Below are 27532 nucleotides of genomic sequence, written 5' to 3'. Positions count from 1 at the left end.
AGAATCCACCTGCCAATGCAGGGGACATGGGTTCCAGCCCTAGTCTGGGAAGATCCCAGATGCCGCAGAGCAATGAAGCCCGCGAGCCACAACTACTGAGCCCATGTGCTGCAACAACTGAAGTCCGCACGCCTAGAGCCTGTGCTCTGCAACAAGAGAAGGCACCACGATGAGCAGCCCACGTACCACGATGAAGAGTAGCCTCCACTCACCGCAACTAGAGAAAAGCCTGCGCTCAGCAATGAAGACCCAACGCAGCCAAAAATGAAGAAATAAATTAATTAATTTTTTTAAAAAAGAGAGATTAATTAGACAGTTTTGCTGAAAAATGAACTGGTGTCTTTTGGCTCAAATTAGATTAAGAGATTTAGAAGTGATATATGTATATTTTAACTCAAGAGGTGTAAGATGAAAGAATAAGACATGGTATCCCTGTTTATTTGTATATCTTGATGTTTAGGAGGAAAGTGTTTCTTCTGAATTTAAAGAATATATTAAAGGCTGTCTCTTGAATTGGAGTCAGATTATATCACCACCCCTTGTACACCCACACTCCCAAGATAATCTTAAGGCAATACATGTTCGAAATGTCCAAGATTTTCTCAGCTGGATCAGAATTCAGGCAAATTGATAAGCTCCCCAAAGCCCATATTCCTACCATTAGTGTCTTTTCTTTCTCTAGCATTTTCATACTCCTTACTGCAAACCCATCCCAGACCCCAACAACTTGAACTAAAATATTTCCCAATGCACAAACATTTGAGTGACGTCTCTCAAACATGTCTTGCTCTTGTCAATTGCTCTAGTGGCCAGGACCACACAGGTGGGACCTGAGGCCTCTTTCCTCACAACTAAACCAAAGCAGCAAGCAGTAGAGCCATTAAAATACTTAATGGAGGGCAGTGGTATCAGGCAATCAAATCAATAGAAAATATGACTCCCAGCAATTTTTTTTAAATTTCAGTATATTCCCACAGTAGAACATTAATGCAATCATTAGAGAAAATGCTTTGTATAGTTTCTAGTAAGCTGGGGAAATGCTTTTATTTCTTTCTTTTAAATTGAAGTATAGTTGATTTACAATATTGTGTCAGTTTCAAGTATACAGCAAAGTGATTCAGTTATACATACATACATATATTCTTTTTCAGATTCTTTTCCCTTATAGGTTATTACAGAGTATTGAGTATAGTTCCCAACTCCCTGCAATTTAGATATTACCTGTCTATCAACATGGACTTTTAGAACTTGATTTTATTTTTGTAAACAGTGTTTAGACATTCTTCGACGTACTTAACAAATAATAACATTTAATTCTAAGAACAAGCCCATGCAGTAAGTAGGTAATATTACTACCATCCTTATTTTACAAATGAGGCAGACAGGATTAAGAAAGCTGCCCAGAGTAACAGAGCATCTAAGTGAGAGGGCCAGGATTTGAACCCAGGAAAAACTGCTCCAAGTCTGAGCCTTGACAACTATTGAGATTATTCAATACCTCACAAAGTTAATGGCATAGCTCTACCACCTATATATAAAGGTGACACTCCACTAGGACTGAGCGTCCTTCTTAAAAGCTCAAGGCATCCTCAGGATATCAGGTTACTAGGTATAACATAATGCCCGCCCTCATCCATCCTCTACACAGCGTGAAAGCCACAGCGCACGCTGCTTATCATGTCATAAATGTCCTCCTTTCTTGTCGTGATCTTTCCCCACAAACTCTGAGAAAATCACATGCTGGAATAAAAGACTTCCCAAGCCACAAATCAACAAGCTAACCTTTAAGGAAACTGTCATAGGGACTTTATGGCTGCTTGTGGCACACTGAAGAATGACTCGTGATCAATCTTGTGGGGTTTTGAAAGAAAATTAGAACAGAGGCTCACCAGTAGTCATCTAGTTCCAACTGGAAGAGGCTATGGACTGCTACTTCTGTCATTTGGTCCCTTCCTATAGATTTAAGTTGACACATACTCGAGAATAGGGTTTCTTGCCATTTTATGGTCTATCTGAGAAACAGATTAAAAGTATAGACCCTCTCTCCAAAAAGATGCATAATGTATATATAGAGCAAAAGTTGTCACAAAATTTATAGACACTACCCCTACTTCTCACCATGCCCAGTAATGGAACCCTGGAGAGCCATGAACTTGCAGTTAAATGTCATCACTCAGAGGAATTGGGTAATGACCCTTTAAGTTGTGACTGCAATTTGAAGAATCTCTTTTGATAACCTTAACTTTTTTTGTAAAGTGGTCATTGATCACTGGTGACTCTGCTCTCAATATAATTGTTTTTGTGCTTTCTTGGGAAAGTTAACTTTAAACTAATTTCTCTCTATGTCTACCTCATGATCTATATAAAGTGATAGAATACTATATATAAAGAGAAAATTACTTAACTTTGGGTGTGAAATGGCAAAACAATTAAATGTTTAAGTTGCTTACCTAGAGAGTATAATTATGTTTTAAAAATAGTTGTCAAAGAGCATAGAGTCTTGCCCAATGGGATGTCAGTTTTCAACTCTAACTCAAAATGAAAGGCCCTTTAATCTCTGAAAAGATTGGAAACTATTTGGAAATCAGAGAGCCCAGATTAAACCATTTCTTCAATTAAAAAAAATTATATATATATATAGAGAGAGAATTTAAACTATGTGCATACAGAGCTTTAGTACAAAAAGAAAAGTAGCCACTAGGTTGGATATTTTGCTCCTGTTAATGTATTTCAACAAAACCTATACTTGGTCTATCACAATATTTATTAACCTTTACTGGCTTTGTTGTTTAATTAGCTGACTTTCCTGCTAAACCATAAGTTTCAAGGAGGTAAGGATCACATATATCATTGTAATGTATGCCTCATTCCATTTATAATATTTATTAGGGAACACATATATTTATTAGTAATAATAAAAAATAGAATTATAAGTATGTGCCAAGCACTGTACTAAGTAAGTACATTCTCACTTATATTTCCTTTCATTGCAATAGGCACAAGAATGTTTTGGTAATCTGAAGTAAATATAATAGCACATAGAGGATCTATGCATTAATATATATTTGTTAACTATATAAATATATTTATGCACTTTTCAAAATTTATAACAAGTTTACTTAGTGATGTTATAGTAATTTAAATAAATTTCAAGCATTTTTTTGGCAATTAGTAATTGGGATACATATATGGACACTATGTAATTAAGCCTATTGCTGTTGCATAAGACAAACATGAAAGGTACACTAAGTCAAATAGAATATAAGAAAAGAAATCCAGATCTGATTAATCAAAGGCAGAGATTATTCACTTGGTCATATCTTGTTAAGTATTATCACCATTTTATTGATGAGGAGAAGTTGAAAGATTATATCAAATCCTCAGAATATCATTTATAGTTTTGACAAGTAATTTTTTGTTTTGGTTAACTCTACCATAAATTACACCCATTTCTCAATCTAAATGTAGGTATATTTGTTCATAACCAATCTCCCCATTGTCTTCATGAAACCTCAAGTTAAGAAATGCTCTGTGTGTCATTACAAATGGATGTTGAAATGGGATAGACTCCTTGATAACTGCATTCAGTTTCTGGGCTCCAAATGAATAGAGGTGAGCACCACGTCCAAGAAGGCTATCTTAGGTATGCTTATTTCAGCTTTTCTGTGCCATATAATCCAAGACCTAGAAGATATAGAATATCCCTGTATCTAGAAGAAGCCATCAAAGAGCTTTAAGTTGTTTTAATCATCATGGAGATACACATCTGCTAACTTGCTTTATTTCCTCTTCTCACATCAGAAACCACTGAGAGACATGTCTTTTCCTTGCAGACCTACCATTTCTTTCACTTTGGACTTTAAAGCCTATAAATACAAGATAAATCTGACTAAGTACCCTCCAAATAATTCTATTTAAAAATCATGTGAAATATGAGTGTCAAGGTGAGGCCTTTCTGCCTTCAGCACTCAGTCCTAATTCAAACTAAACTCTCCAACTACAACGAGATTTTGTTCATTTGCTCCGCCCGACCTGCCTCTACAACTTTGACTACTTTTTTGTCTTTGGAAAAGCCAAATACATGATGGAAGTATAGGATTCTCTCCAGCCACTGAGAACAGAGCATCACAATTCCAAAAGCCCACCATGACGTTGAGCTCGGGAAGAGAAAGGAGACAGCCATCTGTATTACAGGGACAAAATTAACTTCACAGAGATCAATAGAAATTATAATTAAGCTGTGGATATTTATCCCTCTCAAAGCCTTCCATTTCTCAAATATTTAAATGATGACTTTGCAGTACGACTTTCACTTCATCAGCGTCTCCACGGAAATTGGAAATTACTGCATGTGATACAATTAAAATGTATATCCACAACCACTCAGAATAATCATGGCTAATTAGAAATTATGAATCATTAAAATGACATGGTTTTCTGTCAGTATGTGTGTACAGCACATTCATGTCTTCTAACTTCCCAATCCAATCTCAGTAAACCTAAGGAGGTACATTTGTTTCAATATTTCTATTAAGACCCTCCATTAAGTAAATTACCATTACAGCCAAAGTTTAAAGGTTATCTGGGCTAGCAAACTACTCAGCAGAGCTAATACATATAATTAGCTGTGGTGAGATTTCACATTAAACTTTTCCACTGCTGTTTAGTGAATTTTCAAAAACAAATCATTTATGCAGGCTTATCAAGATTGCTACAGTCCTCCTAAAGGAATTCAGGACATCTTTATCAAAATAAAATCCTAATTTCTATTTTTTCTTGTATCTGTCATTAATTTTAAGGTTGACTAAAAAAAATCAACTAAATACTTTAGTATTTCTAAAACAATGTTTGGGATGTTCCATGAGGAGAGTAGAAGTATAAGAAAATTTAGGGCTTCCCTGGTGGCGCAGTGGTTGAGAATCTGCCTGCTAATGCAGGGGACACGGGTTCGAGCCCTGGTCTGGGAAGATCCCACATGCCGCGGAGCAACTAGGCCCATGAGCCACAACTACTGAGCCTGCGCGTCTGGAGCCTGTGCTCCGCAACAAGAGAGGCCGCGATAGTGAGAGGCCCGCGCAGCGCGATGAAGAGTGGCCCCCACTTGCCACAACTAGAGAAAAGCCCTTGCACAGAAACGAAGACCCAAAACAGCCATAAATAAATAAATAAATAAATAAACAAATAAATAAAGAAAATTTAAAAGAAGGAAAACAAAGAGAACTGAATTAAAACTGATTTTTTTGAAAATTCAAAGACTTTGGTTTTCTTTTTTTTTTTAAGTTCAGAATAAATTTAAAGGAAAAAATACCTACCTAAAAATTGTTTCTGTTCAAATAGGCTGCATCCAAGCAATAGTCTCAGCTGACAGTTCTGAATTCATAATCCAAAGAAAAGCTTCAGATACCTCCTTCCCTGAAAGGGTGATAAACACGCTCCAAGGTCTAAGTAGATTATGATTCCAAAACTCTCCAACTAGAGAAGAAAGAACTCGATGTAAGACTACAAAGTTTTAAGTACCTAGTGGGTCGTGAGACTGGACTGAGTCCCAGATGTCTGGTAGTAACTTGCACTTAGGTGTGTATGTTTCTAATTATTAGTGTATCCACAGATAGACAAAACCCCATTGCTAGCGCATAAATATTCTCCAGCTGATGCAGAATTGATGCTGCCATCATTGACATGCTAGTTATTAAGCTGTTGTCTCTTAGCTTTAAATCTGCCCTTCTAGCCTCTTCTTTGTCATGCTGAGGCTGGGACTCTATGAAATACATTTCTGCTTTGCCAGCAGGAACCGTGTTAAGCTTTGCCAACAGGGGCCGCTAGAAGGAGACGAGAAGTCTGGAGGATGAAGAAAGAACTTGCTCCTCCTGGTTTTGCATTCTTTCCCTTTCATTGTCCCTTCAGCAAGTGTTCTTCACCCTCAGAGTGGCATCTGGCACCTGTTTCCAGTTTGCATTTTCATATCCAGGAAGGAACCTCATCACGGTCCCTCACAGACACCAGCTCTAGTGGGGCCAAGACTCTCTCCTCAGAGGTCTGGCTCCCAGAACTGCAGGTACACCCCTCCAACCTTCTAGGTTCTAATAATTTCACCCTCTTTTTGGGGGGTAAGTGTTCCCCAGACATGGAGGTTCTAGCTGCTTCTTGCAGTTACCAGCTCTGAAATAGCTCTGTGTTACCTTCGTCTTTTACATCTTCCAGTACCTGTTTAACTAATTCTCTACATTCAAAAGTAACTGGTGTTATTTTCTGACTGAACCCTGACTAATATGGTAAGTAAACAACTATTTTAATATTGACGTATGTAGGCTTGCTCTGCATTTCATGATTCTGGCTTGGTGTACACCATGGTGGACTTAAATTGCTTGTCTAGCATTCTTTCCTTTGAAGACCACCCCGTCCTTAATGCTTTGGTCCTGGTGGGAGTAGCGGTGCTGTCAGATATAGTATCCCATCCCATGACAGATGTGGACTCAGGATCTAGGTTGACTAATCAGATCTCGCCCATCTTCTGCTACACAGATTTAGGGGTAGGTATGAGATGTAGGTGGGCCAATCACAGTCTCTCCTGGCACTTTTCTGTTTGACTTGGTGACATGGTCATATGACGGACAGAAGTTGTGGGAACTAGTTTCAACTTACCCTCTTGCATGGAAGTTTTAACTACAGTAGAAGGAAATGAGAGGAGGAAAATATATTTTGAGAGAGAGCGAGAGAAGGCAGAGACAAAAACAGAGAGAGAACAAACTTCATCTGAACCCTCAGATCCAGTTATCATGCCACAGGGACCTACCTACCCAGGCATTTCTGTAAGTAGAAAACAAAAGTTGTCTAACTAACGTGCACCAGCAAGAATCATGTGAAGGACTAAATAAACATTAGTACTGGAAGAAAAAGAAAAATACTTTTGCTTAAATGGCCAGAAAATACACATTTCAGATTTACAGAGATGGTAATCAAGCTACTTTCACATTTTTTATTTAAAAGGGAAGCAAAACGTACTACCAAGTGTTTAGGAGGCTAGTGTAGTCTTTTTGCTCACAATTGAAATCAGCAGAAAACACTCTCTGCTGGTTATTTATTTTCCATTTATTTGTTTTAGAAGTACATTATTATTTAGTATATGAAAAACTAACTATAAGTCAAAATCCAATCTTGCTTAAGGGCATATCTAAGAGTAACAAATCCTTGGTATCTAAGAGTAACAAATCCTTGGTATCTAGGAGTAACAATCTTTGGTTTTACATGCCTCATATGATACATTACAAACCATTAGAGAATCATATCTTTTCATGGGGCAGTGTTACAAGAGATAGTAAACAAATTAGAAAAGCTAAATCAAATTTAAAAAGCACCAAGCTTTAGAAGTCCCCCCCAGTACTTGAACTTTTAATATACACTCTGGTCTAGTAAACAGTTATTTCCTGTATACCACTCTTTTTAAAAGCTGATGGCCTGTTTCCTTTCATTTGGCCTAGAGCATCAAAGAGAGTAAGAGAAGTTCAGGATGACTTATGATTTCTCTCCTGGGGTAATGATGTCTTTTCCTAGTCTCAGAAAGAAACCTGCTCCAATCGTGAGAGAGGCTTCTCCTTCTTAGGGGTATGCAGCCTGATAAGATTTCTATATCATCTCAAAGGGAAAGATTCCAAGAAGTTGGATCTCAATTCTGCTTGTTGGAAACACAGCGTCCACAAAGTGATTTTTCATCTCATTCTGTCAGCATCCGAAAGTTGCCACTCCAAGATCCTCCCAGGAGGGAGGAGGGATTCTAGCAACCCACACACTTTGTGTGACCTATTATATCCAAATGTCCATTCCAATTCAGTCCCGTTGCTATTGTTTCCAAGCTTATTTACACAAACCTTGCAGTCCAATAGATGAAAGTGATGACACATTTCTCAATCTTGGGTTAGAAATGTGAAGATCAGATCCCCGTTTTAGAATGAATTTTATAGTCCTCCCCAACATATTGGCTCTCTCAGATGCTTCTCCTCTTTGAGCATTCACTAAATGTTGGTCCTGCAATTTAATTTTTAATCTCAGCTTAATGAATATTTACATATGAAAGTAGACATCTGTTTTTATCCACACTACTGTGTCATGATCAGGAGGATTTGAAAGCTGCACTCCTGTGCTTATATCTTCTGTCTCTGCTGCCCGTGCCTTCATTCCTCACCCCTCTCCTCCAATACCCACAGACCATAAACAAAAAAACCTAAGATAACTGCACTGAGCTAGCGTGACTGAATCTTACATTTTCAGTTTATGCCATGGTCATAAAAAATAGGATTTTCCTCTAATCTTAAAGGTATTCATGCCAATTGTCTGTTCTCTAGCTGGGCCATGAATATATGAAATTACTCATAACAGCTGTTTGACTTTAGCTCTTACTCTTTATATTTTTTTCTATCATTGCAGGAGAGTTGCATCATAGCTTGAACTTACTCTACTGTCGCAACAAAACAGCATTTCCCAATGATTTTGCAATTGACTGAGTGCTTAAATATTTTTTGGTTTTTATTAAAAACTGTTAGGAGCCCCAAGGAGAAAAAGAGTTAACCATCTGTACATGCACAATCAATTAAATAGGCTATATATTACAGTTATATAAATTTTTCAAGTATCTGAAAATTTGTGAGTCATCTTTTTTATGCACTAGAATTTTTAGCTATCGTTGTTGGGTAGACACAACCATAATCAATTAAATTGAATAGTTCATGCAAAGTGCTTGTTGATACTTGACACGTAATGTCTATTAATGTCAATTATTAGTATTATTTACATTGGTAGTCTTCAGGCTATCTTTAAAATGATTAAAAAATATAAAAACTTACTTACAAATAACAAGAAGGGATTTTTTTTTCATTTCATAATGAACATTTTATACATGAACTGCAGTTTAACTTTCCCACGATAACTTCATAAAGTTAGCATAAACCATTAGCATTATACCAGAACAACTCATTCCGTATAAAAAACAGGAGACATAGCTCAGATAAACCTTCAAGTTTTATAGAATTGATTTTCCATTTTCAAAAGAAGAGTATTTCTTAAGCATTCTGCATTATTTTTCTTATTAAATTGTCTCTTTAATGTAGCAAAATTGCCTTTCTGAAATCCACGCTTAAACATCTGTTATAATGATTAAAGAAGTTTATGTTCTCTCTGAATAACAAAGCATCCACTTACCTGTAACGTTTATGCACACAATATAGTGAGATTATGCAGTTTACTTAGTAGCAGTGATGCTAGATACATATCTCTAGGCATCATTTCTGTGACTGATGCACTAGAAATATATTTAATGTGTAAAATTTTATTGAAAATAATTTATTTTTACTTGTTTATTACCTCTTTTTAAGATTTAAAGATAATAATAAAGATTTTACAGTATAGAATAAAAATATATAAATAAAGATATAAATGGGATTTGTATATAGCCAAAAAATGGAATGTTATATTGATTTTGCCAATAATCTTAAAAATTGATTAAACCTATATGTAATGGTGTAGTTACATAAATTTTGAATAAAGAAAAAGGAATAAATTTAGTGATAGATTTAGCAGTACTAACAACCTATATTACAAGGAAATTGACACTTTATTATAGTTCCATTGTATTGCAAATATCATGATGTTAAAATATGTGAGTATAAATATTGTCCTATCAGATGTGAAAACGATGTACCTGGGAACTAAGAGAAAAGTGCATGGACATAAGTTATATCAAAGATGAAAATCATTTTTATAAATTATATTCATTTGTTTACTCTGCAATTGGTAAGACATGTTGAGTTTGAAATATATAAGAATATTTTAAAATGCCATACTTTATAAACCTGTAGTTTATTTACACCAGAACATTTTATTTTACAGTAGAACAAAAAGATATTTTAGAGAATAAGCACAATTGATTTTTATTAATAATACTGTTCTCAGAAAATAAGAATGCCCTACTAAAATCGTATACTTCCCTTGTTTAACCTATTGTATAATGATGGATTTATTTAAACTATACTTGAACATGCTTTTATTTTGCAAGACTTTCTGTTAGAGTATTGTGCATTTTGATCACATTTTATTGCCACATTCATAAACTACATGAGTGAGCACTTTCCCAGTATATTAATCCAAATATAGATGAGATGTTTGTTCATCTGTATTAGTAATATGCATTAATTTTCCTTTTTATCCTATGTAGCTGTCTACCTTAAGCTAGGATAGCTGTTTCCTCACTTACATGAAAATTGAATTCAGCTGGGAATTATGTTGGAAAAATAAGCCATAAAAGAAAAATCCATTTATATGAAATACATAATTCAGTACTTAGAAGCCACGCAAAGCTTTGGGTGGATATAAGCAGATGCCTTTGCTTTTTATTTATTCAAAGCAAAAGAGATCAATAGTGAGAACAGACCTATTCATCTAGTTAATGGGATATTTTCTAGCTCAAAATTACAATATATTTTGGGGCTTCAAATATTTTTTAATTAAGTAAGGATTTTAAATATTCCATAAGAAGGAGAAAAGTTAGGATAATTGTATTTACTGTTTACATTTGGATTATTTTGTCATCAAATTTGTGAAAATAATTAACAGCATTTTAGTGGAAAACCACATATCTTTGGTTGCATCTTGGGTGTGCTGTGGAGACAATAAAAAAATATGACTTTAATAACTACAGATACACTGACCTAACAGAAATATTTTAGAATTTAATAAGGATCATTTTGAATCACTGCTGTAAAATACAATTTTTTTCTAAAGGGTAAACCAATCTAATTCTAGAGGGTACGAAGGGACTAAATATAAATGCTATAGCCAGTTGCCCAGAAGTGATTAACTTGGAAGAAAATAATTTTTTAAAAAACTATAAGTATTAGTTTCATCAAAAGTTATTATATCAAAAATGATATAATTTTAATCCCTTTTTATGAACCTCTGAGTAGTAGAGGAAGGCAGTAGGTCATAATTTAGGATGAAAAAGAATTCAAATTGGGGTTCTACTTCTGTTTCTACCCTATGGAGAACCGGTAGCAAATACTTGGTTCTTAGAATGTAGGAAGGTAAGGATAGGCTATTAAAGAAAAAAATGAATAGAAAATATTACAGCAAACATTTCTATTTCTATAGTGTAGTATCAGTAACATTACCATTAACACAAATTTTTTCATAAAATGATGTAAAGACTATAGATAGTGTATAATAATTGTCGTTACTGGGAATTTCATTTCAAAGAAAATAAAACAGAAAGTTAAAGCCCCAAATTATTTTAATTATTCTGTCGATGGACAAAAACTGGTCTAGAGAAACAAATCATTTCCACTCATGACGGCCAGCATTTTACATTTACTCATCACTATCTCAATAAAAATAACATTGGAATATGCATATAAATATATTTATTTTATGATAACATTTTAGCAAATATATTTTTGTGGAATCCTTAGATGTAGTTTTAAATGTTAAATAGTTATCCTTCATGATTCTTCTAGAGAGAAAAATATTTTCAAAACTTTAGCTGGTTCTACCGATATTTTATAGATATTGATAATTGAACGTGTTCTCGTTTTTTAATGTTATTTTCAAACTTTAGCTGTGTTTTATAATATTTAGATATTGATAACTGACATTTTTAGTGCTTTTTCTTTTTTTAACCTCCAATTTATTGACTTACTAATAGGGTGGACAAGGTTTTAGCTCTCATTCACGGTCCACATTTTATGCACAAACACACATACACAAATGTGCAGACACATAAGCGCATAAAATCCCACAGGTCCTACATCTTACCAAATGTATTGCATCATTATTCTTTTTGAATAATAATTGGAATTTGTATTATTTCATCTTTGTAAATGTTATTTACAGGTATCTATATAGTATATTTTATAATTCCTTTGTTGGAGTTGATAACTGCATTAATTTTCACATACTTTTAGTCTTCTTATTCATTCTCTAAATATTTGTCAGAAGTTTAAATGCCTTTAATTCCCCCATGAATTGATCCATTGTTTTTTTCTTGGAGATATTATTCCTTAAAACCTCCATCCTTCCACTCCAATTTGAATTGGTTGATTTTCTGCCCTGATGCATGAGTGTTTTACTGATATTTCTTTTCTCTAATTTCCCAGGAACTCCCTTCATCCCTGTCTTGGGTTGAACTACCCATTTCTTATCTTTCTTTTTCTTTAGGAGAAAATCCAACAGAATTATGTTGGAAAAAACAAATGAATCATTAACCCAAATTATGCATAACCATTTGTCTGGAAAATAGGAAAGGGGCACCATATTACACAGAGTGGCAGTTTAATATACTGGTGATGTTTTCTTTTTTAATTTGATGGCTAAGAATTTGAGGATTATTTAATTATTGATTGTTAAACTGTACACATACATGTATATGTTTACTCATCTCTTTTACATATATTTCACAATTTTTAAACAAAATTTGTCAAGCATTTTATCCAGACTACGTCAGAGAAACTGAAACATTAGGGGTTTGGGCAACCTGCACTATATGTACTTTTTTCAGAAATGGAGTGGTTCTCAAACCCTCATCCTATATCTGGAGACCATATCTTCTGGGAATTTACCCAGACAACTTTGAGGAGATAATCTTAAACTTATTAAAATTCTTAACATAAAGTTATTTACTTCGAAAATAAAGTATTTTGCAATTTAAATATTTTTTCAAGATTTTTAAAAAATTAATTAAAATATAGAATCATAGAAAAAAACAGTATGAAGATCAAGATTTAAAAACGCCTTTCATCTTTGGGTTACAGAGATTTAGACATTTATAATATTTTAAAGGTTATCTTAGTTAGTTTGAGGATATATATAGAATGCAAAAGAAACTGAAGTAATACTATTTGAAATATGTCAACCACTTAGAAAATAGTTGGATTCAAAAGAGTATGAATAATAAACCATACTAATGTAATACAATAAAAAGTAACCAAGCAGCATGAAGCTTCAGCTGGAATAAACCCTCATGATTTTAACAGAAATATAACTTTGTAAATAATAAGGGATTAAATGTGAAGTGTTGCCAACCTTTTTACCCTGCATAAAAAATAACGGTGATTTTGTTAAAAATCATTAATTTATAACATAAGTTTAGTAAACATTGTCTCTAAAATCTCATTCTTGAAGAGATGATATAGGAAATAATTGTGTTGTATATAATTGGGGTACTATTGGCTTACAGAAAATATTTTTGTTAGTTAGGAGAAAAATAACAAAGTAACCTGAAATTATCAAATGATCTCTTCTATATACTAATGTGTACATGAATTTTACTATATGCTCATACTTGGAAACATGCCATACTATGTATAGAAGGTATAAACTAATACAATTAGGAAAATAATTTACCAATTCTTTTATACAAACATTTTCTGAGTTCATATTATGGACAAATAATAGACTAGCTAATTATTCTAACCTCAATGATTTCATGGAAGCCAAAGGAAGAATCTTTTGAGTTGAAAAAGGCAGTAGTGTCAAATGTAGTAGTAGGACAACAAAAAGAGGATTTTTTAAAAATGACAATTGAATTTGGCAAGTAGATCAGTGACGTCATTTGCCTAAAAGTATCACTGGAGTAGTGAGATAGGAAGCCTGATTTCAGCCTCCTCCTGTTGATGGGAGGAGAGGAAATGAAGACATTGCATGATGACAAGTAGAACTTGAAGGAGCTTAGTCCTGAAGAGACGTAAGCATTAGGAGTCATGAGGGAAGTTTGAGTGTTTTGTTTGTGTGTGTGTATGTATATGTTTTTCAAGTTAGAGAATATTGTAGCTTGTACTATAGACTGAATTGTGCCCCCCTACTACCAAATTCATATGTTGAAACTCTAACCCCCAATGTGACTTTGTCTGGAGATTGGGTCTTTAGGAAGTAATTTAAAGTTAAATGAGGTCATAGGGTGGAGACCTAACCCAATAGGACCATGGTCTTATAAGAAGAGAGAGAAAAAGAGATCTCTCCCTCTCTCTCTACCATGTGAGGACACAGCAAGAAGTTGGCTGTCTGCAACCCAAGGAGAGAGTACTTATCAAACCCCAGCCCTGCGGGCATGCCAATGAACTTCTAGTCTCTAGAACTTTGAGAAAATAAATTTTGGTTTTTTAAGCCTCCATTCTCTGGCATTTTACTATGTCAGCCCAAGTAGACTAATACAGCATTTTCCCCTGAATCTAAATCATAGAGATACACAGCTTTTAAAAAAGCATTTTTATTACTGTTAATAATGTTTGATGCAGAATTTTTTTCATTTGTAAAAACGTTATCTGATATATATATATTTCTAGCTGTACCATTTATATAACAAATCCATTTACTATTGAGTGGTAACAACTTGAGATTAGGCACTGGATCTCTCTGATCTGTACACCAACTTTTTTCACTACTCAGATGCACGTATATTAGACGCTATGTGCTTAATTATGGGCTGCTGAATTGAGTTTAATGATAAAATTAAAGACCTGTGGCCATTCTGCAGAGTCTCCCAATAAACCTAATAGAAGTATTTTGGTGAGAAGTCAGAAGGTAATAGTTGCTTAAGTAAAATGGTGTGTGGGGGCTTCCCTGGTGGCGCAGTGGTTGAGCATCCGCCTGCCAATGCAGGGGACACGGGTTCGAGCCCTGGTCTGGGAAGATCCCACATGCCGCGGAGCAACTAAGCCCGTGAGCCACAACTACTGAGCCTGCGTGTCTGGAGCCTGTGCTCCGCAATGAGAGAAGCCGCGATAGTGAGAGGCCCGCGCACCGCGATGAAGAGTAGCCCCCGCTCGCCGCAACTGGAGAAAGCCCTCCCACAGAAACGAAGACCCAACACAGCCAAAAATAAAATATAAAATAAATAAATTAATTAAAGAAACGTTTAAAAAAATTTTTTTAAAAATGGTGTGTGTTGTAGAAGAACACGGATATCAGGTTACTGAGAACAAGAGTCTCTACCAAAAATTTTCTTTTACCTCAGTGTGTTGCAGTAATGTTTTTATCCCAGCATTTTCTCTCTAGATCTTGGGATGATCTAATTCTACCTGTAGAGTTAAGAAAAATTTGCACTATGACAAGACTTTTTTCCTCCTTATAAAAACAAGTGATGTGGTAACTAAAGTTTTCTAAGTATATTTAGTATCAGTATAATTAATTTTTGTTATCCAGGAATGGAATTCAAAAGTTAAGGTTGAGAATGTGTATGAAAAGGCATAGCTCTTTCCTCAAACAATATCCCCAATTTCAAATCAAAAGTCAGCAAGGCAGGAAAGACCAGGAAGTGTATATGAGTTTCCCATGGCTGCTATAACAAATTACCACAAACTTGATGTCTTCAAATAACAGAAATATATTCTTCCACAGTTCTGCAGGCTAGAAATCCTAAATCTAACAGGGCTACTCTCCCTCACAGGGCTCTAGGGGAGAATCTGTTATTTACCTCCCAGCTGCTGGTGGTTCCAGGCGTTCCTTAGCTGTGGCCATCATCACTCTAGTCTCTGCCTCCGTGGACATATATTGCCACCTCCTCTTCTCTGTATCCCTTAAAATTCCCTTTGTTTTTCTCATAAGTTATATGTGACTGTATTTAGGTCCCACTGGGGTAATACAGGGGAATCGTCTCATCTCAAAATTTTTAATGTAGTTACATTTGCAAAGACCCTTTTTCCAAATAATGTAACACTTGGAAGTTCCAGTGATTAGTACTTGCTATCTTTGTGTGGCCATTGTTCAACCTATTACAAAAGGGACTTTTTTTTTTTTAATCTTAAAAGGTAAGAACTCTCAAAGAAGGCATGCATGTAGATGTTCATAGTAGTAACAACAAACTGGAAATAATCCAATGCCCATTAGCAGGAGAATGGATAAACTATTATGGTATAGTCATATAATAGACTACTACTCAGCAAAAAAAAGGAGTGAACAATTGGTATACCTGGATGAACCTCATCAGATTACGCTGAGCAAAAGTAGACAGACAACATAAGCTGTCTGTCTTGGAATTGAATGGAATGCTGTATACTTCCATTTATATGAAGTTCAGAAAAAGGCAAAGTAAGTCAATAGACATAGAAATAAGAACAGTAATTAAGTCTGAATGGGGGAGCAGAGTAGGGGATTTATAGGAAGTGAGTTTGAGAGAACATTCTAGAATGATAGAAATGTTCTATATTTTGATGGGAGTGTAGATTAAATGGGGATATTCATTTGTCAAAATTTATAAACTGTACTTTTAAGATCTGTGCATTTATCATATGTAATTACACCTCAATAAAAGTAAGACAAGAGCCAAACTGAGTAGATCTATGGAGAGAAAAAGAACCTATCATACTACTTCCACTGGCAAAGGAATCTCAGACTCTGTGTCTTTATGGACAACCCCATAGTCCAAACCCCAGACTGTGTTCTCTGGCATATGATTAAAAACAAGATTACTCTATTACAAAACACAACTGAATTTCTCTTATTCAACATTTCACTCTTTTGTTTTTGTCTAAAATTGCCATATCTCCAAAGTATTTCAAGAAGGCATGTTCTGTCATTTTTATTGCTGGCAGTTTATAACACTACTGGTTAGCCAGTATATGCCGAGAGCTTAGCTGGTCTATTTACAATTGATTTCAGGCAAACCACAACCTCACCCCCCATAATACCCTGGGAAATTGAGAGTTGACTGTGGTTGTCTCATTTCATCCCTCTCCTCATATTTCCTACAGAATTTACATAAAAATCCTATAGATTTCCACTTCATAAAATTATGCTTTCACATCTTTGTACACAAATTTATACCTCCACTTCTTTCCAGGTCACCTTAGTCCAATGACTCAGAATATGTCTTTCATTTTCTTTCAATTATTTTGGTCATATGATTTTCAATCTGGATTTAACATGTTGTCAAGTGGCCTTTACTTTTTTTCCCCTGGCACTGGTTAAATCAAATTCCTTTGTGTGTACAGGTGCCCTTTTTTTTTTGGATCTCATTGAAATTGTTATGATTTTTTATCTATATTGGACAAATCAAGACCTAGAGTCTCTTTTTAAGAAAAAATAAAAATAAAAAGAGGAGAGCTATACTGTTTTGTAAGGAAAAGAGGAAACATCACCAATAACAAAAGAATATTAAAAAACAGAGTATACTGGGTTTTAAAGAAACCATATACAGTGGTAAAATTCAGATAAATATTAGGGAACACAGTTCCAGAAACAGCAAGAGATTGAAAATGATTCCTTTAAATGTGTGGACGGGGTGGGAGATTGGGAGTGAATAGCTAGTAGAAATTTGGTTTGAGATGCTTACAATAAATGTTTCAGGGAGGATTTGAAGATCCACCACCCCTTTAATTGTAGCAACGCAAAATCTGCGTAAGCTCTGAATTATACACAGAGGAGAATCTATGGGGATTTAGCTTGGGTTAATAAGTGTCAACTTCCTGGGACTATGAAATAAGCTGGAAATAATTTGCTAAGAAGTTTCCTGAATATGAAGTGGCTTTAATAAGATAGTTTGATGAGTAAATGAATCAGAAAATTGAGGGCTAAATTTTCCTTACATTTCATACATATTTGCAGTGATGGTAAGGTCAAAACATTTGGACTATAATTTGAGAACCATCAGCTCTTGAGGTAAAGATTATTAAACCAAGTCATTGTCAGGCACTAAAATAAAATCATGAATCCCACTAATTCAAATGCAATTCATGGGTCTAGAGCTCACATTTGAGAAAGGAAAACTAAGCCGCACTGTTATACATATTATGCAAATGTATAGCTCAGCTGCAACATTCTGAGACTGTGAAGTGTGCAGAAAATCATGTCTACTAATAATCAAGTATGCAAATTACTTTTAAGTAAAATCGAATGAATTTAAAGTTCTTTTTATAAAACATCATATACATTTTTTATTGAATAAAATAGGGTTACAAGGAGCACTAGATATTTACACATAATTGGAAGACTCTCTTATCTTTGCCAAGACACTGTGCTGTTAATGATTCCTGTTATCACACATTATTGTAGTGTTTTACTTTCCTGAACATATTTTTTGAATGACAATATAAGCATATATCCACAGCAAGGTAGTGCCCTTGTGAATGTCAACCATAATAGGTATTATAACAGAAAAAGATTTGACATCATCACATATACTACTTTTATATTATATTTATTCACACATCCAAGTATATGGAGTATTTACTCTGTCCCATGCACTTTTCTAGGCACCGGGCATAGAGTAGTGAACACAAGAGATAAGCCATGGGCCCTGAATTTTCCACCTGAGCAACCCACCCAAACACACACAAATGTACAAAATATATGAAGTAATGGTTTTCATGAGGATGTTGAAAACCCCACAAATAACATCTTCCTTCTTCCTTTTTAAAAACTCTTTTGATCTACTTCTATCTGATTATGCTGTGATGATTTAGCCCATCACCCAGACTAGATACCTCAGAATCATCTTTGATTGCTCATTGTACTGTAATCCAGAAATATAGTTTTTGTTTGTCACATGAATCTGCGTATTATTATCTTCTGTTTTCCTTCCAGATGGCCCTTTGAGTGTGTGAAACTAATCTCTTCACCATGTGTGTCTTTTTCATGCTCTAGCAAAGAATAAGATTTAGAGGTTGCTCACCTAAAATCCAAGTTTATTATCAGATAACCTTACCAGGTACTTACTCTCTAAATACAATCCCTGCTCTGATATAGAGTCCTGCCTAAACTCTGGCCCATTTGCCTTCATTCCTGAATGCAAATTTCTACTGGAGGAGCATCAAGCTGAATACTTCCTGGGTGGAAACGCAAGGTCATGAAAAGGAAACTACGTGTTCTAATGTCCGTTTTTACATATTTGAAAGTTTTATTTGGCTCTCCACATGATTTATCTACTGCATAAAAGGAACAACCGAGCAAAGAATGTTTTACATTTTACAAAATAAAATGTTCAGGCCAAGGCATTTTGTAATTTTGAATTTTATTTTGCAAAATGTGAAACATTTACTCAGTCTTTCCTTATTGGTGACTTAATCAATTTGACCTTATCAGAGTTCTCTTTTTTCATATTTTATAGTAAAAATTAACAACAGGGGATATTGAGAAGCCTGATAATTTTAAAATCACTGATTATCATGCTATTAACAGTAATTAAATATTCAAATGTGTTCTCTCAAACCCTTAGATTTTATAAATTCAAAGCAGTTACACATACATTAAAATAAATTTTTCCACCAAGTTAATTTTCCAACAAATTAATTGACTATTAAAAAAATCATTAATACATTGCACAATATCAGAGAGTTTCAATTTATCAAAAGTCTATATTGAGCTTCCCTGGTGGTGCAGTGGTTGAGAATCTGCCTGCTAATGCAGGGAACATGGGTTCGAGCCCTGGTCTGGGAAGATCCCACATGCCGCGGAGCAACTAGGTCCATGAGCCACAACTACTGAGCCTGCGTGTCTGGAGCCTGTGCTCCGCAACAAGAGAGGCCGCGATAGTGAGAGGCCCGCGCACTGCAATGAAGAGTGGTCCCCGCTTGCCGCAACTAGAGAAAGCCCTCGCACAGAAACGAAGACCCAACACAGCCAAAATAATTAATTAATTTAAAAAACAAACAAACAAAAAACATAGCTGTTGCATGTTGGAAAGATCTTTATAAAAAAAAAAGTCTATATTATAGCCAAATTTCATTAAGATAGAAGAGAGTACAGTCTTTCAAATCTGTTCACGTTAACATTTACGCTTTATTTTACTTTCAAACCATAACATTTAAGTAGAGGAAAAGGAGAGCAGCGGAAGATGTTGGTAGTTTTGCAAAAAAGTATCTGTTACTAATACATACGCAAGCATGTCTGGGAAGAAAACTAGTATTACCCTGTGCACTAAAAATTATGCACACCAGAAAGTACATATCGAAATAGCAGTAAATAAAGGCTTCCAGGTGAAAATACTGTAATAATTATCAAAACTTTCTGATTTAATTACTAACTGTTATATCAGTTGGGATGCTTTCAACTGTAACTAACAGAAAGTCCAACTAAAAATGTCTTCAAAGTTATTAGCTCCCATAACAGGAAGTCAAGAGGAAGGTAGATGTCATGGATTGTTGATTCAGTAGCTTAATGATATCATCAGGAACTCAGTTCTCTCCATCCCTCTGCTCTGCTGTTCACATTGTTGGCTTCCGGGGTATAGCTCAGGGGAAGAGCATTTGACTGCATATTGTTGGCTTCATCTTAAGGCGTTTCCCTTGGGATCATAGAAAGGCTCTCAGCAGCACATGAAAATATGCTTCCTTACTAACATCTAATGGAAGGGAGCCTCTCCTTCACTCGGGAAGTGTGGTCCTTTCCCTAAGTCTGAACAGCTAGGATTTCAATAACCAGGAGAATGGCCCGCATGTGTCGATTTATTTTTACATCATGATTTTTTTTTAAATGATGATATTTTAAAGATCATGAAACAGCATTTGAACTGAGGATGGATCCAGTTTCTCCAAAAATGTAATGGGATGAGTAGTTTGTCACCAACATCTGAACAAATCAAGGTTTGGTTATGAAAGAGAAAGTGGGGAATAGATTCAAGCTGGGCAAATAGCCACGCTTTCTACAGCTGTGGGTCTGTCTCCGCTGAGTGCTCTTAAGTACATTCCTCATAGACCCCATCGCAACACCAGCACGAGGGCTTGCATGTGGCTGGTGCTCCACAGATGTTTCATTGTCCTGCCTGATGGGGAATTTGAAGGAAGCATCCCTACGGTAGATAAGAAATGAGGAACAACTGAGGAGTGAAGAGTAAATATTAAAATGCTGGCAAAAATGGACTTGTTATCTTGGATTTAATAATGGCCATGCTGGGCACAATCAAAATGTGTGTGAGAAGCTTAAAAATGGTGTGGTTCAGTCTCATAGAGGTGCTGTGGACCATAAAACATAATCCATGCAATCAAAAATAATGTCAACATGCATCAAATCCTTTACTTGTCAAATACCGTGAAGGAATCCTAATCCCTAGAAATACCTCTTAGCGTCCCCCTTGTTTTTCTCTGCCATCCTCAGACTTTATGTACTTTTCCACTCTTTGTCTCTGTCATCAAACTAACTGAGCGCTCTCCTCCTTCCTCTAGCCTATGGCACTTTTACTCCATTTCTTCCTATATGGGCCTTTACACATGAAATTCCTATTCATTGTCTAAGAGATGGGAAGGGCTACCCATTCTTTTACATTAAATATTTTTTGTCCTTATAACAAAAGAATTTAAGGGGAATTGAACTGCAAGAATGTGAATCACCCAAAAATTAGTTCAATCGTCTCAGATCACTAAAAATTTTATCCTGAAACAATGAAAACAGATGAATTTCCTGAAACACTATAAGTACTATGGGATAAAATTATGCAGAATGGACATGATGTCATACGAGTGGAAGTTACCTAATTAGCATCCAGATATATTCTTATAACTGCAGATTTCGTTGTGCTTTTCCTTTTTAATAACACAATGCTGGCGATGGTGATGTGAGAGCAAGCAGCAAGACAGGTGTTCTCATACACAGCAGCTGCTGAGAGGATGTACTTTCACTTCTCTGAGATAAACTTAAAGAAAAAAATATACACTGCAGAGAAGACCAGTCTGCATTTTTCTCAGTGTCATTCATAAGTATAAATTATTTGAACAATCTAAATACATAATACTGATGAAATAAAAATTTATATTACTCAGCCATAAAAAGAAACGAAATTGAGTTATTTGTAGTGAGGTGGATGGACTTAGAGTCTGTCATACAGAGTGAAGTAAGTCAGAAAGAGAAAAACAAATACAGTATGCTAACACATATATATGGAATCTAAGAAAAAAAAAAAAAAGGTCATGAAGAACCTAGGGGCAAGACGGGAATAAAGACACAGACCTACTAGACAATGGACTTGAGGATATGGGGAGGGGGAAGGGTAAGCTGGGACAAAATGAGAGAGTGGCATGGACATATATACACTACCAAACGTAAAATAGCCAGTGGGAAGCAACCACATAGCACAGGGAGATCAGCTCTGTGCTTTGTGACCACCTAGAGGGGTGGGATAGGGAGGCTGGGAGGGAGGGAGACGCAAGAGGGAAGAGATATGGGAACATATGTATATGTATAACTGATTCACTTTGTTATAAAGCAGAAAGTAACACACCATTGTAAAGCAATTATACTCCAATAAAGATGTTAAGGGGGCTTCCCTGGTGGCGCAGTGGTTGAGAATCTGCCTGCTAATGCAGGGGACACGGGTTCGAGCCCTGGTCTGGGAGGATCCCACATGCCGCGGAGCGGCTGGGCCCGTGAGCCACAACTACTGAGCCTGCGCGTCTGGAGCCTGTGCCCCGCAGCGGGAGGGGCCGCGATAGTGAAAGGCCCGCGCACCGCGATGAAGAGCGGTCCCCGCGCCGCGATGAAGAGTGGCCCCCACTTGCCGCAACTGGAGAAAGCCCTCGCACGAACCGAAGACCCAACACAGCCAAAAATAAATAAATAAATAAATAAAGTAGCTATAAAGATGTTAAAAAAAAAATAGTAAAAAAAAAAAAAAATTATATTCTAAGGCAAGTTGAGGAAAATTTAAACATAAAAATTTTGTCTTCCTTTTGGCCTCCTCTCTTCCCTCTACTGTGCATTGTGTATCTGTACTATGGATCCACCAAACCTCCCCTTCAACAGAAATACCTGCTCAACCATAAAGAGCAACATTCTCCTAGCGTCAAGATGACTCCTTGGGAAATAACCATTCTTCTTAACCTTGTAAGAGGCCATGATGGCCCATTACCCACTACTTGCTTTGTATGTATAGATCTGGATTGTGTAAACAGTCAATAATATATCATTTAATGTACAGCCCTCTGTCTCAAAAACTTATATCTGTGCTTTGACCTCTAATGGGTGGAAAAGTTCTCAGAGCTACCTGACAGTCTGTTCTCGGGTTATAACCTTCAATTTGCCTCACATAAAATTTTCCATTTCTTTCTTGGATCAACTGATTAATTTTTTCATCGATAATACAAAGCTAATGATTCAATAAATTCTAGTTCATTTATGACATAGAATAGAATTTGGCTATTGAAAATGGTACCTATAACTACACTGAGGATGGCACAGCAGGGAGATGAAAATCACCTGCGTTTTTAAAAGCATTGAGCTCTTAACTCAATCTTTAGCAAGCCCTACTGGACTTCTTGTTTTGTGAGCTGATACATTTCCTTTCTTGTCTGAATCAATTTGAGTTTGTTAATACTTTCATCTAAAGTATTTTAACTAATTCATAGACCAAATTCAATAGCATATTAGAGAAACAGCACATTGTCACCAATTGATTTATCCAAGAATTTAAGAAAGGTTCAGCATTAAAAAAAAAAAAAGAATATATATATATATATATATATACACACACACATATATATGCACACACACACACACACACATATATATATATAAATTCTTCAGAGTAAATGAGTAAGGGAGAAATGAACATATGATCATCTTCCAACATATTACATGTTTAAGTAATTATTCACGGCCCATTCCTGAATAAAAATTATCATAGTAAGTTACAAATAAAAGCAACATGATAGGGCTTCCCTGGTGGCGCAGTGGTTGAGAATCTGCCTGCCAACGCAGGGGACACGGGTTCGAGCCCTGGTCTGGGAGGATCCCACATGCCGCGGAGCAACTGGGCCCGTGAGCCACAACTACTGAGCCTGCGCGTCTGGAGCCCGTGCTCCGCAACAAGAGAGGCCGTGACAGTGAGAGGCCCGCGCACCGCGATGAAGAGTGGCCCCCGCTCGCCGCAAGTAGAGAAAGCCCTTGCACAGAAACGAAGACCCAACACAGCCAAAAATAAATAAATAAATAAATAAACTCCAATCTCTAAAAAAAAAAAAAGGTTGTTTTCGAAAAAAAAAAAAAAAAAGCAACATGATAAAGATATCTACAGCAACTTAGAAATATTTTAAAATATTTTAATAGTTTCTAATTTTCCCATAGTTTCTAATTCTAATACTTGGAAGTTTGGAAATAAAACAAGGATGTCTGCTACCACTTTTACTTTTCAATATTGTCTTTTAGCACCACCACTTAAATCAGTAACTTAAAAAAAATAAATGAGTTCTAAAATTTTTAAAGACTGAGATAAAACTATCATCTTCCCGTGATATGATTTTAAGTCAAACAAGAAAAACAAAAACAAGATGAATTAGGAAGTACAACTGCATGTCTAAATAAAAAAATGCTTAACACAAACAAAAACATCTGAATCAATTCAGGAAATGTGTTTGGGGTGGGGGAGTGGTGCATTCCCAACAGCAATAAAACTAGAATATTTTTTGTTCTACAGAAAGCATGTTTAAGGTCTATATAAAAAAATAATTATCACTGTTAACATATAGGCCTAAAAAAGGATTGAAAAAAACTGGAAAGATATATCCTGGAAAGGGAAGAATCAACAGTGTAAGGATATCACTTTTCCCAAAATTAACTTTTAAATTAAATGTCTTCCCAATTAAAATCCTTGTCGGAAATTGAAACACTTGATTCTAAAGTTCATCTACTGAAAACGTGCAAAAACAGTTGGGGTTTTTTTGAAAAAAGTAAATATTAATTGTGTTAAACATCAAAAGTAATAGAAGAGAAATATGTCACCATGTTAAAAGTAATAATCACGAGTAGCAGGAGGATAAAGGAGCCTCTTTTTTTCTTAAACAGATTTAGATTTTCTCTAGTAGATGCAACTTCTATTTTCATTTAAAATATTAATAAGTATCTTTATTTTCTGAAATAAAAAAATACAGATTCTACAAATTGACAAAAGGGCTTTATATATAATCACAAAACAATTTTACAATGAATTGTTACTGTAAAAGATTATGAAGCATTAAAACTAGGTACTATATTTAGAGCACCTACTCTGTGTCAGACATGTCCTTATATTGATACAGTGCTTCCACTGACATTACAATGTTGATAGTAACTTTTTCCATATGGAAGAAAATTATAGATTTTCCTATTGAGTGATTAAGTTTATCGGAAGTTATATCAAAACCCATCCACATTAGTGAATAATAAGTGCTCTCTTTGAAAGTGCAGCTTTACATAAAGAATTATCCAGAATTTATTCACATCTGTCTTGAACTCTACAAGCATTTCATATTTGGACAATTTGTATAACTCAAAATAAATCAAGAAATTAATTCAGAATGATGTCATATTTAATGAGAAAGTTTACTCATATTATTTAAATGCTCCCTCTGTTTTCTATTACTGTGAAACCTTCAAATATTTTTGCTCACTAAACACTTTTGGACCATATTTTATTACTAAGAATTTCAAAATAAATTGTATTATGGAGACATAAATAAAAGTAAGAAATCATTTTTTCATCTTTACCACAAAATTTTATAGAAACAAACGAATAAAGAAAGACATTTTATCATAAGGAGATAAGAAATGAGACTTTTTTTTAAGGAGGCAAAGCTATAAAGCAAAGAGTTATAAAATCTGCAGGTTTTAAAGATGTAATATGTTAACAGAATAAACATAAGACTAAAGCTAAAATAAACAGAGACAAGGAGATATGAATAATAGGCAGGGGACACTGAACTATTCAGATAATTAGGGCTAATCTATTTATTTTTTCCTAATTATATCTCAATCTGACCTCAGGGTCTGGTCAGATTCCCTTGACAAGCTATTACATTTGTTTTCAGATATTCCAAAGGGCATCAGGGGTTTCTAAAATCACTGGAGAACAATGTCAATATCAAGTACCAGTAGAATCTATCATAGCTGAATCATGTCACAAGATTTAGGAAACAAGATGCTGAAAAGAATGTTGAAATAGGCAGCAAGTAGGATCAAATGCTCAGACCGAATAATCCCTAATTTCACCCAAAGGTCCCAAGTGGAGACGAGTATATCCTGGGTAGAACCAACAGTCTCCTAAAACCTGATCCAGAACCAAAGTTGTATAAGGCAGAAACCTCAAATATATTTATCTCAAGACATGAAACTAAATAACAGGAACATAAACCCGGGTCTAGAGAATCTCTCGCTCTCATTTTTTAAATACTTTTGGGGATTACATGTTGACCTACGGTTAAAAATACCTCTTTTTCCTTTCCATAGTTCCATCAGGGAAAGAAAATAAATCAGGTGAGAGAGAACCCACATATATTTCAGCCACCAATTATAAGGGCTTCTCTGAGAAACTGTGAAAAAATCATTTGTTGTGATTATATAGTTCCTAATTGACAAAGTTTTAACAGAATACTGTTGTGGGGTAGATACCATAAAATACCTAAATCTGTTCATATAGTCAAACATTCAGTCATTCATTTCCTCATTAGCTCAACGAGTATTTTTCAGGCACTTCAGGTACCATGCTTGGTTCTGGGAATACAACTGAGAACAAGAAAGTATTGATAATATTGCTCCTCAGAGAGAATCTAGTGGCAGTTTCCAAGAGTAAGTAAGCAATCAGAATCAAACAATGATAACTGTAATGACCTGAGACTAACAACCTCAGACCTAGTCTCTTTCTAGAAGAGTTGACGAGTGATGTAAAACCTGTGATCTGAAAGTTAACGACCCTCTGCCAGGTAAAATGTGTTTTCACGTGTGATGGGGGTTAGAGTAGACAAAAAGGGTATGTCATCAGAGGTATTTGGAGGCAGAATAAAGGTCATGTCTAAAGTTCGAGAGGTAAAAGAGGATGTGGCTTGTTTGCGGGACTGAAATTCTTCACTCTGGCTGGATCTCAGAGTTTGATATGAGTGGATAGAATTTAATCTGAAGAGAGACTTGCCTGGCAGTCCAGTGGTTAATACTCCTAGCTTCCACTGTAGGGCGTGTGGATTCGATCCCAGGTTGGGGAACTAAGATCCCGCATGACACGTGGTACAGCCAAAAAATTTTTAAAAATAAATAAATAAAAATAAAAAAGAATTTAATCTGAAAAGGAAAATAAAGGTCAGATGCAAAGGGTTTGTACACCCCTTTTGTACACCTTGCCCACCTCAAGAGTTTGGACTTTTGAGATCAGTGGGAAGCCATGGAAAAGTCTACCGTCAGGGAGTGCTATGATCCATCTCACATTTTAGAGCAATTGCTCTGGCTGCAGCGTCGTAGATCATCTTCAGGCAGACAAGGTTGGAGTCAGGAAGTCCAATGGGAGGGCAGTAGTAACATAGTAAGTGCAGTAGTAACGTAGAAAATGTAGTCATTGTAGTAATGTGGAGGGCAGTGGGTGCTCAGTCACTATTACAGTTGCTACAACTGGCTGTGAATGTGGCCAGCAATAGGAAATAATTATTGTACTTTCTTCTTTCAGTGGATTATTCCCTGTTTGATCAGTTATCAGCCATTTAATGGTCTTCTAACTGGTTTCCCACGTTCATCTACTCTGGCCACCACTTCATTAACACAAGTCAGAGTTACATTTAAAAAATAAGATTGCTTTACTCCTTTATTTACTGCCATCCCATTACTCTTGAGG

Source organism: Balaenoptera acutorostrata, chromosome 4 (assembly GCF_949987535.1).
Source record: "Balaenoptera acutorostrata chromosome 4, mBalAcu1.1, whole genome shotgun sequence".
NCBI lineage: Eukaryota > Metazoa > Chordata > Mammalia > Artiodactyla > Balaenopteridae > Balaenoptera > Balaenoptera acutorostrata.
Note: the sequence above shows the minus strand (reverse complement) of the source record.